Source organism: Eumetopias jubatus, unplaced genomic scaffold, assembly GCF_037043125.1.
Source record: "Eumetopias jubatus isolate StellerSeaLion01/CBP00866 unplaced genomic scaffold, mEumJub1_p1.0 scaffold_1, whole genome shotgun sequence".
In the NCBI taxonomy this organism is placed as follows: Eukaryota; Metazoa; Chordata; class Mammalia; order Carnivora; family Otariidae; genus Eumetopias; species Eumetopias jubatus.
Window position 1 is genome coordinate 59011216 of NW_028274807.1, and position 15347 is coordinate 59026562.

The 15347-nt window shown below is 36.8% G+C and overlaps 1 protein-coding gene across 2 annotated transcripts in view; it reads left to right on the top strand.

Annotated features, from left to right (window-relative positions):
* Positions 1 to 684: 684 nt before the first annotated feature.
* Positions 685 to 15347, top strand: part of ATP6V1A (ATPase H+ transporting V1 subunit A) — a 58448-nt gene continuing 43785 nt past the window's right edge. Inside the window, exon 1 of one of the 2 annotated variants that reach the window (XM_028110584.2) lies at positions 685 to 787. The gene's annotated coding sequence lies outside the window, so the exon portion shown is untranslated. Of the gene's footprint in view, positions 788 to 1463; positions 1655 to 15347 lie in introns of those variants that run through there. The other variant, XM_028110585.2, reaches the window with a different exon arrangement.

Consider the following 15347-nt stretch of genomic DNA (forward strand, 5'->3'; position numbering starts at 1 on the left):
CGCGCGCAGCCGCACTGCTGGCCTCCGCGCACCCTTCCCCCTCCACTTCAGGACCTCCATTTTCCTACTGGACTGTGGCCTCTGGCGTCATCTTTCTCCTCCCATCCCTTACGACAGTACTTGTGGGGCTTGCTCGGTAGGCCCTGGCGGTAAAATCTGGATTTTTCCACCCCTCCCTCTCTTCTCCAATTTTAGCAAGATCAATCTTCCCCGACCCGGTCCTGTTCTTCCAGTTGGTAGTTTCCAGAATGACCTTCAAACGCTGTCTCCTAATAAGATTTTATAAGAAATCTGTAGCATACTCAAACAAATGAGATGTTTTTTTAAGACCAACGTAATTAACAATCGGCCGGATAACTTGGCTTCTGTCCAGCACGATCCAAGTTTTGAGATCATGTGATTGCCTGGGATTCAGCCTGGTATTTTACCGGCGGGCCACTGTGGACAACGTCGTCGCCATTTCCGGTCCCTAGACCATAGCATAAACGTCACTTCCTTAGCAATGCACTTTAACCCATTTCACGCACGCCCTCTACATTACGCTTTACGACACAATCTTTGTGAAATTTTTGTTTTTCTCTGATTTCATCGCAATAAAGTTAATGTTAAAACGATTCGCAAAAATACAGATCCCCGCAACGCAGCACGCCCGCCTGGGGGCGGCAGGGCGGAGCTCGGGGTCACGTGACTGTCTAGGCCCGCCCCCTTCTGCAGCTGAAGACTTCCCCTCCCGCAGTGACAGAGCCTCTGGTCCGTGATCGGTACTGTTTCTGCACCTCACGACCCGGTAGGTGAGCGGCGACCGGTAACCGGCAACTGGTGGGAATAGGAGAGTGGGTGGGAAGAGAAGAGAAAGTGTGAACGGCGGCCTCCGTTGTCCGGGGCTTCCTCCCCGCTGTCATCCTGCACTGGCTAGGAGCTCTTTTTTCCAGTTCTGACCCTCGCTTCACCCACTGTGGTCGCCCCCGCCACTTAGGGGTGAGACGTCCACCTTTCCTGGGGTTGGGGGTGAGTGCGGCCATTATGGTTCCCTATTCGGAGTCTGGGGCTTCGGGTAGTGGGTTTGGTTCAGCCATTTCTCAGGGTCCGCAGTAGTCTCCAGGTCTTATTCTCCAAAGCCCATTCTTTTGCAGAGGCCCTGCTCAGTCTTCAGCCTTGGGCTGGGAAGCTGGGAGGTAGGAAAAACCCTGGAGGCAGAGGCGTCTCCGGTGAGACAGGCTTGGGAGAGAATGTCACTGATGTGGCCCTCACTGCGGAGTCACTGTAAAGCTTGCTCCGAATGCGCTTTCTCAGTAATTCGGAGTTTTTAATCTGACCTCCCTGTGTGAGGCGTTCTGTAGATGTTCACAGAATTTGGTTGGGCCTGGAAGGGTAAAAACAGGCCTTTTACCTTTCTCTGATTTTATGGTGGAGGAAGGGGGAAAACAGTTGAAAGAATAAAGATGTATTGGCTTCAAAACAGGAGGTGTTGGTAATGCGACAGTCTCAATTGAATGGGGAGGCGTTGAAAGATGATGGTGTTGCGGTTTCGTGCTCTGCCGGAGACTCAGACTAGCTTATGGAAAAGTGACTGGGTTCCCCGACAGGGAAGTAATTCTTAAGAAACTGATTGGGCTGGAAATAAAATGAAACCAATTTGACCTTAAATTTAGAGGTAAGAAGTTTAAGTCAAGATATCTTTTACTTCATATTTTCTGCTTTTGATATTCTCTTTTGTCCTTTCTGCGTGAAATCCTACTTAATTGCTGTTCCCAATCAATTCCTTGACCAGTGGTAAATTTATATTAAGTAGCACTTATATTACTCCTTAGCCTTCCAATTTGTATAACTCCAAGTGATTTCTTCAGATTTTGATGAATAGTGTTTTGTGTAAATACAGAATTATTTTGCTTAGGTTTTTGCCCAGCCCAATGTACTCCCACTTCATATATAATGTAGTAACCAGTGTTTTGACCCTAAACAATGTGCTTTAGGGAAGAGTGTTTTTCAGTTTGGGGTTAAACTCTTTTATTTATACTGCAAACTCAGAAAGTCCCCTGGTTCTTTTAAATTGAAAGGTCTTACAGAAATTATGATCTTTAAAATTTAAATTACACTTTTTTTAAATCTGTAAAGTCATATCCTCTGTTAAACCTTGTAGTTTTCTAGCCAACGAAATAAAAGAATCCATTAGAAAGACGGCTGAAAAGTGAGGAAGATGGAATTCTTTATCTTTGAGTAGTGGATGTGACTGATTTGTTTTTGTTTTTCTGTATCATCCAAATTCTCTACAATAAACTGATTTTGTTAAGGGGAACAAAAGGTTAAAATTCTAGTATAATATTTAACAAAATATTTTTATAGTAAGTTCAAAATAGAAAAACTGACCTATTGATGCTCCTTGCTAGAAAACATAACTTTAAAAATGTTTCTTGCTTTCCCTATGTAATAAACAAGACCACTATGTTTATGTAGCCCTGCCTGCTACCAAAATAAATATAGTTTCATCCATTAGTTTGCTCCAGAGTGACGTTCTCTGATCTCTAGAGGAGAGAAAAACATAAGCAGTGTTGCTTCATTGGCCAGGTGACATTCCACCAAATAAGCCACATTTTTTAAAAGCTCTGGAAGTCCAAACCAGTCCTGTCTGGGTGAGACCAAAGTAGGAAAGAGAAAAACCAGCTAAAGAGCATTGAATCCTAGAGGGGAAGATGTCAATATGAAAGAGGTTGTGAATGAGTCTGCAGTTTTACTTCACAATTTCCCCAATTTTAGGGAACTCTGAAAGCAGTAGCTTAGACCACTAATGAAATTAGCAACAGGAATTGGACTAAGTTGCTATTAAAGTTGAGTGTAAAAAAGAGCTTTAACATTATGCATAATTCATACACAAACAAGTGATTTGAAGCTAGAAAGCCATTTCTGAAACTAGTTTGCCTTTTTTTGTTGTTTTTTTTTAAGATTTTATTTATTTATTTTAGAGATAGAGAGAGCTGGGGTAGGAGCAGAGAGAGAGGCTAAGCAGAGTCCACGCCTGAGCACGCAGAGCCCGAGGCTTGGGGCTTGATCCCACAACCTTGAGATCATGACCCTAGCCAAAATCAGGAGTCGGACACTTAACTGACTGAGCCATCCAGGCGCCCCTGAAACTAGCTTTTTATCAGTTTATGAGTATTACATGGAAAAACCTTAACATTCACTGGGGAATTGTGCTGTAGTCCCAACAGTGATTGACCCACAAGAGTTTTTGTGTTAAGGTCCCTGACACTGCTTACTCTGAGGTCGAAGTCTTTCTTAACATTTCTCTGCCTTTATAGATTATCAGCACCACCAAAAATGCTTTGTCCCCCTATTGGCAGAACTAGCCCCTTAGTCCTATAGCACACACAGTATTTTCTGTTCTTCTATTTTCACTTCTAGCACATTGTATTTGATTACTGTTGGCTGGGCTGTTCCTTAGTAAACCATAAAGCTTCTAGGAGTTCAAGGATAGTGACTCTACTGTTGTCTTTAGAACCAGGATGCTGAAGTACCTGATGAGTCTTTAGTAAATTTTATTTATTTATTTATTGGATGAATGTTTGACAGGAAGGTTAAACTAGTTTTAAACCTCTTAAAAATCATAGCTCCTTCTGGGGTGCCTGGGTGGCTCAGTCGTTAAGTGTCTTCGGCTCAGGTCATGATCCCAGGATTCTGGAATCGAGCCCCGCATCGGGCTCCCTGCTCCGCGGGAAGCCTGCTTCTCCCTCTCCCACTCCCCCTGCTTGTGTTCCTCTCTCGCTGTGTCTCTCTCTGTCAAATAAATAAATAAAATCTTAAAAAAAAAATCATAGCTCCTTCTAAAGTTGTGTACTAGGTATTAGTTTTCAAATATAAATTGGTAATAATAACCATCCAAATCATGGATAGACAGAAACGTAGAATTTATTAATGCAGTGATCAACATATTTTCACAGCGTATATGTTTACTAGCAGATATGGTTATCATCCAAATATGGAAGAGAAGGGAAGAAGAGTGAGTTGTCAAAATGTGGCTCTGATGGGTTGGCTGGGTGATGGACATTGGGGAGGTTATGTACTATGGTGAGCACTGTGAATTGTGTAAGACTGTTGAATCACAGACCTGTACCTCTGAAACAAATAATACATTTTATGTTTAAAAAAAAGATATTAGGAAGGGAAAAATGAAGGGGAGTTGATTGAAGGGGGAGATGAACCATGAGAGACTATGGACTCTGAGAAACAGAGGGTTCTAGAGGGGAGAGGGGTGGGGGTTAGCCTGGTGATGGGTATTAAAAGAGGGCACATATTGAATGGAGCACTGGGTGTTATACGCAAACAATGAATCACGGAACACTACATCAAAAACTAATGATGTGAAGCGCCTGGGTGGCTCAGTCGTTAAGCTTCTGCCTTTGGCTCTGGTCATGATCCCAGGGTCCTGGGATCGAGCCCCGCATCGGGCTCCCTGTTATGCGCAGGAGGCCTGCTTCTCCCTTTTCCACTCCTCCTGCTTGTGTTCCCTCTCTCGCTGTCGCTCTCTCTGTGTCAAATAAAATCTTTAAAAAAAAAATGATGTATGGTGATTAACATAACATAATAAAATAAAATTTAAAAAAAATGTGGCTCTGTGTAGGCTACAAGTGATACAGCACTAAAATAAAAATCAGAGGATGAGTGTTCAGCCTTGCCACTTTAGTTACATGCTTTTTAAAGTAAAGTTGGGAGTGGAGGCTTAGGATTTGATACTTGAGAATCTTCCTCTCAAGGGTATTGTGAGTTCAAGTGAGATAAACCCTAAGTAATCTATGTGAAAGTATTTTAAAAACTAAGTGGTATTTAAATGTAAAGCAATATACTGTAGATTTTATGAGAATAGATTTCCCAATCATACAGATCTGGGTTCAGGTTCTGGCCCTACCACTTACTTAGGCTGTGTGACCTTGGACAGTTTATTTAATCTAAACTTAAATTTTCTCATATTTAAGTTTATCCCATAGGTGCTATTAAATTATAAATTATATCATGAATACAGGGGGCCTAGTACATACTTCGTAAATTTTTGTTAACTTTACTCCTATCTGGTTTGGTTTTATGTACTGAAAAAATTTTTTTTAAGATTTGAGACAGAGCGCACAAGGGAGCGGAAAGAGCTTGAGCCGGGGGGAGGGGCAGAAGCAGGCTCCTAGCTGAGCAGGGAGCCCAATGTGGGGCTGGATCCCAGGGTCCTGGGATCATGACCTGAGCGGAAGGCAGCCACTTAACTGATGGAGCCACCCATGCACCTCCTATATACTGAATTTTTAAAGGACACTTAAGGCGTCTTATAAAATTGAGGAACAGGTTTGGGATCTAGAGAAAGAAATAGAATTTGTTGAGGTTATTACCAAAAAATAGAGGAACTAGAAAAATGCACTTGTAGCAAAGATTCTAAAACAGATTTATCAATAGAAGCTGAGAAATATCAACATAAGTCCCATTATTTTGGCAACTGCAGTGACTTAATATTTTTTATATAGATTTTCCAAAGCTTATGATTATTAATATGTGGAATCAATTTAAGGAGGTAGTTCTTCTCTTTCTAAATTTTTATCCCTATAGTGGGTTATAGAAATGTATTAAAATTGTACAGAGCTATAGAGCAGGGACTTTTGAGTTTATGCTTATGTTTAAAAATTTTGCCTTTTATTTTACATGTCATATCTCATTTTTGTCCTCATATGAAGTAGACAGGGGAATGTAGAGAATATAACAGGGACATGAGCTGCAGTAAAAAATTTTTCCTTCTAAATTCATGATTCACAAAAATTAGTGGTTTTATATTGGAAAATACCAGTAAATTAAACAGTAAAGTATAGTTATCATGAGTTTATGTTTCACTTTAATCCTGAAAAATTTATTACTTATACTCATTTGTTCTAAGGTAAGATTTTATGAGGATTTTATTGAATGTAATGTCAACTTCTATATTTTGGTGAAATAAATTGTGGTCATTGTTTTCCATTTAACTTCCTTCTGTAGAAACTTTAAAAGTATTACAATTCTGTTTTTTCCTATTGTGAAATGAAAGTGACTCTGGTTTGTATGAGTGTATTCTTTTATACATATAATATATACATATTGTATATATAGTAAATACATATATATACATATATATGTTTTTGTGTGTATGTATTTATGAAGAGAACTGGAATGGATATATATATTCACAGTATAGACTTATTTTTACTTGAAACTATCAAAGCTGTTTTTAAAATTAGCTAACTACTGTGAATAAAATTATCTATGACTAATTTATTTAAAATTCCCCTTTATATCTGTTTATAGTTAGCTCTATTTAATAAATTTTACAACCATGATTAGACTGTTTTTAAAAATTAGTATTCATAGGTATTTTCAGATTTAACCTGTGCTATTTTTTTGGTATCAAAAAATTTTCAGTTTTGAATCTTAATGGTGTCTATAATATTGTTTTTTGGGTGATAAACCTTTTTTTTTAAGATTTTATTTATTTATTTGACAGAGAGACAGCAAGAGAGGGAACAGAAGCAGGGGGAGTGGGAGAGGGAGAAGCAGGCCTCCTGCCGAGCAGGGAGCCCGATGTGGGGCTCCATCCCAGGACCCTGAGATCATGACCTGAGCTGAAGGCAGTCACTTAACTGACTGAGCCACCCAGGCGCCCCAGTGATAAACCTTTTTAAAAATTATGCCTACAACATGTCATGTTTTGTTTCTTTTCTGAAAAATAGTTAAGCATATTTCATTGAAAATAAAATGGATAATGCCTGGTATGATGCAAAAGAGCTCCAGATGTATTTGAGCAATGAAAAACAACCAGGCTTCATGTTTTGTTTTAGTTATTTCTTTAATAAAAAAGGAGTGTTTATTTAAAAGTAAAATGGAGAAGACTAATTAATTTGGAAAATATTTGTAAAATTGAAGAAAGAGCATGATATTGGAAAAGTTGGAAGGAAATGTATCAAAATAAGTGATTATCTCTAGGTTAAGAGATTAAAGAAAGATTTAGAATTTATTACTCTTCCTTTTGTGTATGTGAATTTCTACAATCAATAGTCATTGCTTTGGGCAGCAAAATTTTTTTTTTAATTTGATATGGAGAATTAAGACATTTAAATAATGATTTCTTAATTATCTGAATGTCTTAAGTGAAAATGTTTCAATTTATCCAGATAACTAAATAAATTATTTAATTTTATCACTGCAGATGTATTTTTAGGCTTATATAAGCACAGCAAAATTTTAAAAGCAGAAGTAAATCCCAGCATATAAAGGAATTTAATACATGACAAAGCTCTATTTCAATCCACTGGGAGAAAATGGCACATATATAGTAAATGTAACTGATACAACTTATCTGCCTAGAAGAAAATAAAATGGAGCTGCTGCTTTGCAGCATAGGCACAAAATAATTTCAGAGGGATTAAAAGCATAAATGTAAACAATAAAATATTTGAAATACCAATCCCCTGAATTTTCTTTGTACATACAGTCTAGATGTAGTAGTTTTCAAAGGCAAAGATAAAGGACAAAAGGCAGATTGGAAAAAAAAGTGTTTGAAATATGTATAACAGCTAAAGAGTTAACATTTGTAAGAACTATTACATATTAAGTAAAAGTTCATACAATAGAAACATAGATAAACGTGTGATCAGAACTTCATAGAAGAGAAATCCATTCAACAAACATAAAAAAAAGACATAAAACCTCACTAGTTGGGGCACCTGGGTGGCTCAGTTGTTAAGCGTCTGCCTTTAGCTGGAGTCATGATCCCAGGGTCCTGGGACAGAGCCCCGCCTCGGGCTCCTTGCTCATGGGGAAGCCTGTTTCTCCCTCTCCCATTCCCTCTTCCTGCTCAGCGGAAAGCCTGCTTGTGTTCCTGCTCTCTCTGTGTCTCTCTCTGTCAAATAAATAAAATAAAATCTTTAAAAAAAATTAAAAACCTCACTAGTAATCGATATGCTAACAATGAAATATTCTTTTCTGACTAGCAAAAATTAAGTGGTATACCTACTGCTAGTAGGGATCTGCGGTAAAGGATTTTCTCATAGGATGTTAGTGGAGATGTGAATTGTTACAGTTTTTTTAGTAAACAATCAGGCAGTATCTGTTAATATTGAAAATATATATTCTTCCATCCAGCAGTCCCTCTCTGTGGCGTCTTTTCCTTAGAAATAAAGACAAGGTGGGGCACCTGGGTGGCTCAGTTGGTTAAGTGTCTGCCTTGGGCTCAGGTCATGATCCCGGGGTCCTGGGATTGAGCCCCTTGTCGGGCTCCCTGCTCAGTGGGGAGTCTGCTTCTTCCTCTTCCTCTGCCCCTCCTCCCGCTCCTGTGCACTCTCTCTCTCTCAAATGTAAATAAAACCTTAAAAAAAAAAAAAAAAGAAAGACGAGCATTTGCGTGAATGTTGATTCTAGCAATGTTTTATAGTAGCAAAACCTGGGAACAAAGGGAATGTCTGTCGATAGGAGTATCATTGTATAAATCGTGGCACAGGCATATCATAGAATATCTTTCAAGTTACTAAAAAATAGGAGTTAAATCTATACTGATGAGTTGAAAGGATCTCCATCATGTATCTTAAGTGACAAAGGCAAAGTTAGAGAAATGTATGTAATGAGATCCCATTTTTGTAAAACAGTTGAAAAAACACTGAGTTTTGTGTATGCTTAAACAGTTGTTAACATTGGAAGGAGGAAATAAGCAAGAGAAAAAAGAAAGAAAGAAAAAAGAGTACCCTCAATAACATATGCATGTAAAACTGTTTACGCATGTCTATACGAGATGAATTGCAGGAAAAGATAGTCACCAAAATGTTTGGTAGCCATCTCAGAGTGGTTGGATGGGGATTTCAGGTGATTTTTACTTTTGTCCTTACACTTTTCTAGATTTTTGTCTTTTTATTTTTTATAATGAACATAGTGTTTCTGTAATTACAAAAAACAAAACCATTGACATTAAAAAAAAATAAACGTTCTGGTAGGGCAAAAAAGGAATTAGTAAGGAGGAAAATACCACTGGAAATGACCAGAAATGGCAATTATCTGAAATATTTTTTGACTCATTTATTCTCATGTCAGAGGGGAAAGTGTATAAATTATTTTGATAACTCCATAACTTCTTAATTTTGTATAGGTGGTAACCATTGTGTATTCAGTAAGAAATTGTCATTAAAAATGTGCAGGGAGGGGCACCTGGGTGGCTCAGTCGGTTGTGTCTGCCTTCCGCTCAGGTCATGATCTTAGGGTCCTGCTTCTCCCTCTCCTACTCCCCGTGCTTGTGCTCTTTCTCTCTCTCTCTCTCTCTCTGTGTGTGTCAAATAAAATCTTTAAAAAATGTGCAGGGAAATGCTAGGCATTACCAGACTGGGTTGCAAATATACCTTTTATTTTTGGTGTAGATATTAAGTTTTCCAGAAATTCTTTATGCCTGGGAGATACAGAGCATATTGCACAAATATGGGGTATATCACCTGACTTAATCATATGACAAAATCAGAATAAGGAAAAGTCCACATTTGAGTTTTAGTTAATTAAAAAAACCCAAAAAACTAGATACATGAGTAACTCTCCTTAGGAAACCTTCAAATAAGAATATCTTTTTTTTTTTTTTTAAGTAAGCTCTACGGCCATCATGGGCCTTGAACTCATGACTATGAGATCAAGAGTCACATGCTCTACCCACTGAGCCAGCCAGATGCCCCTCAAATAAGGTCTTTAAAGAGGCAAAATTAAAAGTATTGACAATTATTTAATACTTTATTTCAGTCCTTTTAAGAGACTGAAGTTAATACATCATTCAAGGCTGTAATAGAAAATGTCAGGGACAGCTGGGTGGCTCAGTTGGTTAAGCATTTGCCTTCCGCTCAGGTCATGATCCCAGAGTCCTGGGATCGAGTCCCGTAGCAGGCTCCCTGCTCAGTGGGGAGTCTGCTTCTCCCTCTCCCTCTGCTGTTCCCCCTGCTTGTGCTCTCTCTCTCTCTGACAAATAAATAAACCTTAAAAAAAAAAAAGGCAGATGCTTTAGAGTTGGATTTGTTGCATGTTTAAAGCATCTGTATTCGTTTCTCATGTTCATCTTTTTTGTTTTCCTCTTTTCATTACCATTATTATTAACTTGATGGTATATATGTTCTTTATCACAACACATACAAATTTCTTTTTGAAAAGAATTGGGGTATATGTAAATAACAAGTAATTTTCAAGCAGTATTGAGAGGCAACATAGCATAATATAACTATGTTAACTTTAACATAGTTAAAGGCATAAGTATTGGAGATAGACTGGGTCACATCCTGGCTCTGCTACTTCCTAGCAGTGTGACTTTGGGGGAAGTTGCTTTTATCTTTCTTAATTTTTCTCAGCTTTAAAATAAAGATAATAAGAGTATTTACTTTTTAAGTGTTGTGAGGATTAAATGAATTATATAAGAAAAGTGATTAATATTGGCACATAATAAGATCTATATAAATATTTACCATTATTATTTAGTTACTGTGCTCTTTGTTCAGTTAGGTATGTATAGTAATTTTATTACTTGGCTTGTTTTAGCACTCATTGAATCATTCAATAATATTTTTAATCAAGTTGAATGGATAATACATGTACAAATGCAGTAAAAATTATGTACTTCTATGTGTCTATTTTCTCCTCTCTCAATCCTAATTTTTTTTTCACAAAGGTAATACCTCTCCACATTGTTCTGGACATTACATTTTTCACTTAGCAATGTTATCTTGGGGATCGTTCCACATTTGTACAGTTAAAGCTACATCATTCTTTTAAATAATAGTCTAGTATTCAATTGTACTAATGTGTCATCATCATCATATGTAATATTTATTCAGAGTTTACTACTGATCCAGGCACTTTTCTTAATGTTTTAGTTGTATTCATTCATGGAAGCCTCACAGAAACCTTATGAAATAGGTGCTGTTTTTGTCCCCATTTCATAAATGAAGCAAATCAGGCATGGGGTGGTTAAATGCCCAGCAATGTCACACAATTCATAATAGGACTCAGGATTTGAATCCAGGGCCTCTCTTTCCAGAGTCTATCTTAATATTGCCGAGTATTACAGCTATTTATAGTATGACAAGTTATTTAACTAGTCTCCATAGTAATGGATGTTTACAAACTTTTGCTATAAGAAACAGCCTATAATATTTTGATAATAGGACATTTTGTACACATTAAGGAAATTCCTGGAGATAGAAAAACTGGGTCAAAGGATATGTATATTTTGAAATCTGGTGGGTATGGCCAAATTACTCTCCAATTTAGCAATGCACAAAAGTTCAGATTTGTCCTCAATATTGTGCTGAAATCTGCCAAATCATTTAGCTTGAGTCTTTGGGAAGCTGAGTAGCTAAATGCCTTGAACATTTCTAGCATCTGTGAATTATGAGTGATCTACCATCTTGTGATAGCATAGGCTACCCATCGTATCTACTCAGTGTAGCAATGTCAGTGTAAGAACAAAGTATGACATTTGGACTTCTTGTTACTTTCAAATAATGGTTAGTATTCTTGTTATGATTTGCAGTGTTGCTTATGTGATTTATGCGTTGAAATGCTATAAACTGAAGTTTGAATGTGTACCATTGAAAGAGCAAAATGCTACAATTGTCAATGTATATTATTAAAAGAGTAAAATGCTATGATCGTTAATAATTGTGAAAGTTGCCAATTTTATGTACCAAAACAATTATGTAAGTGCTTTCAAATAATTAAATAGGGAATCGGATTGCCAATTAATAAGACCACTGTGAATGTGATAGCTAGATGTATGAATAATTATGTATTTTCTTGTGAAAATGGGTCTTCAGTAATCAGTAAGTCCTGGTCTTAGGTAATGAAGAATTGGGCAATGGGGGGGGGGGTTTATTCAGCTGAGTCACAACATCCACAGATTGTTTTATTTATTTATTTATTTATTTATTTATTTATTTATTTTTAAGATTTTATTTATTTATTTGACAGAGAGAGACACGGCGAGAGAGGGAACACAAGCAGGGGGAGTGGGAGAGGGAGAAGCAGGCTTCCCGCTGAGCAGGGAGCCCGACAGGGGCTCTCTCCCAGGACCCTGGGATCATGACCTGAGCCAAAGGCACACCTTAACTAAGACCGAGCCACCCAGGTTCCCCAACCACAGATTGTTTTAAATATACTTCTGCTCAGTGTCCTCTGTCTCATTGGTTTCAAGAAAGGGAAAAAATTATCATTAATTCAAAAAGGAGGCTGACTGACACCAAATTTTTTAATGTGATCCAAAGCAGACAAAATACAGAATCTGCTCAGGTCCCAGCTTAGTGTACCTACAGTGCTCGAATGTACCTACAGTACTTGAATGCAGATTTATAGTACTTGCTATTGTTCAGCAGGGTGTGTGTATGTGTGTGTTTTAAATATGATCTCATCCTCACCCAAAGATACTGTTGGATAACGAGGGTGGGGGAAATACCTATAAAGAGGCAGAGATAAACAGGCTATCAGTTCTTTATTGTGAACTATTTCTACTTCAAACTAGAGCAGTATAAAACAATAGACAATAACTCTCCCTCTACCTTTATCCTCTGAATGAGTCATTGAACCATAGCAACTTTGATATCCAAAATATTAGAGCTTAACCTTTGTCTTGGAAGGCAAACCTTTCTATACCTCATGTTTCAAAAATTCATTCAAGATAGGGTTAAGATTTTCCCAGATCCTCATCCAAGATATTGCCATTAAGTCCTGTTCTGAAAACATAGATGAGTAAGTACTTTAAAGGCATATCTGACTTCTGTATTCCTGAGCTGTTAAGTATTCCCAGGATTTGCTGAACTTGACAGTATTGAAGTGTGCTCATACAGCCTTATCAGGAGCCACGTAAATTCATTTTAAAGAAACAGACAAAAACCTGTTTGGCTGTTTTTGATGGTTCCCCCTGTGATGTTCCTGGGGTTAAGATTCTCTTATGAGTTTCATAAGCCATGTTGTCTCCTATAACTATTAGTTGACAAGTAAAAACAAAAACGAATGTGATATATACTATGTAAGCATTTATGCCCTATAGGAGTCATATTGCTAATACTTTGTGCTTTTGAAAAAAATAGTTTTATTGAGGTATAATTGACATACACATATTTAAACTGTACAGTTTGATGTTTTGATGTATGTATATACCTGTGAAACCATCACTGCAATCAATATAGTGAACATGTCATTACCTCCAAAAGGTTTTTTCTCATGCTTCCTTGTGATCCCTTCCTTCCATACCTCCCCACTATGCATTTCTAAGCAACCATTGATCTTTCTTCCGTCACTGTAGGTTAGTTTGCATTTTCTCAAATTTTACCTAAATAGAACCATTTTTTTTGGTCTGCCTTTTACTTACCATAATTATTTTGGGATTTTTTCCAGGTTGTTAAGCGTTTCAGTGTTTCATTTTTTTTTTCATTGCTGAGTACTATTCCACTGTATAACTATACCACGATTTGTTTATCCATTCATCTGTTGATAAATATTAGGGTTGTCTTTCCACTTTTTGGCTGTTATGAATAAAGCTGCTATAAACATCCATATAAAAGTCTTTGGACATAAGCTTTCATTTCTTTTTTAAATTGTTTTTATTTTAAGGTATTTTTTAAAGATCTTATTTTTTTAAACTAACTTTTATTGTTTTAAAAACTTTTAACCAAGTAGTATATGTTCATCATAGAAAGATCTTATTATTTTTAAGTAATCTCTACACCCAGTGTGTGGCTTGAACTAATACTCCCCAGATCACAAGTAGAGCCAGCCAGGTGCCCCATAAGCTTTCATTTCTTATGGGTAAATACCAAGGAGTAGAACAGCTGGATCATATGTTAGGTGTCTGTCTGACTTTTTAAGAAACTGCCAAATTGTTTTCCCAAATGCTTGTGTCATTTTACATTCCTACCACCAGTATATGATAGTTCTAGTTCTGTATCCTTACCAACATTTCCTATGGTCAGTCTTTTTAATTTTAGCCGTTCTATTACGTGTGGAGTGGCATTTTATTTGCTTTTAATTTGCATCTTTCTAATGATGTTAAGCATCTTTCATGTAGTTATTTACCATCTATTTACCATCCATCTATTTTCTTTGGTAAAGTATATGTTCAAACCCTTTGATCATCATTTTAACTGTGTTTTTTTAATCCAGTTTTGAATTTTAAAATATATTCTAGATATGTCCTTTATTACATTATGCTTTGCAAATATTTTTGCCCAATCTGGAACTTGGCTTTTTCTTCTAACAATATTTTGAAGAGCAAAAATTTTTAATTTTCATGAAGTACAATTTCTCAATTTTTTCTTTTATGGATTGTGTTTTGAGTATTATATCTAATAAATCTACCTAGTCCAAGATCACAAAGGAAGTTTTATGGTTTTAGGTTTTACATTTAGGTCTACCATCCATTTTTAGTTTATTTTTGTATATGCTACAAGGTATGGATTGAAGTACCCTTTTTTTTGCATTTGCATTTAGACTTGTTATACCACTTATTAAAAAACTGACTTTCCCCACTGAATTGCCTTTGCACTTTTGTCAAAAGTCAGTTGTCCACTTATATCTGTGTTATATAGCCATTTTGAGCTAATTAATGTTTATAGATTTTTAAATAATAATACCAGGCAGAACAATAGAGATTTTATCCTTTGTAGAATGATTTGGTGTTCTAGCATTCATAATAAGCAAAATAACCATTAAAATTTCAAGATTTTCAACTTCTAACAAAAGTTTTTGTATTAGAAGGTCATTCTTTGATGATGGTGTTTGGTTTTATCTTTGGCCTCAGCTAAATACTGGTTTTTTATATCTTGGCCATTGGGCCTTAGGCCAAAGTATGTATGTATTTAGTGCACTTCAAAGGTGTTGTATCAGTTTTCACTCAGTGAATGAGCGTGCTTATCTCCCACACAACCTTTGTCATTATTGTCACTGAGCAGTATTTAGTAGTTGTCTACTATGTGTCAGGGTGCTTTACTATGTAATTGGGGTACTCAGTGAATGAAACAGGTACAGTCCCTGTTTCCCTGGCATTTATAGTCTGGCAGTGGAGACAGACATTGAACAGCTCTGTTTACAGATTTTTAATTACAGCAGTAGCAAGTATGACAAAGGAGCAATATTGAAGACTGGGAACACATACCAGGAGGAACTGGAAGTTAATTTTAGCAAACCATATTATTGAAAACTTCTCTCTGTGATTAAATCCTTCTCTCCCATAGCCACTTTAGTTAAATAAACCCTAGTTGTTATTAATCATGGAATACTAGGCAAACCATTAGAAATGCAACTTCTTGCCCTCTGAATTGGAAATGTCTGTGAACTTTTGACTA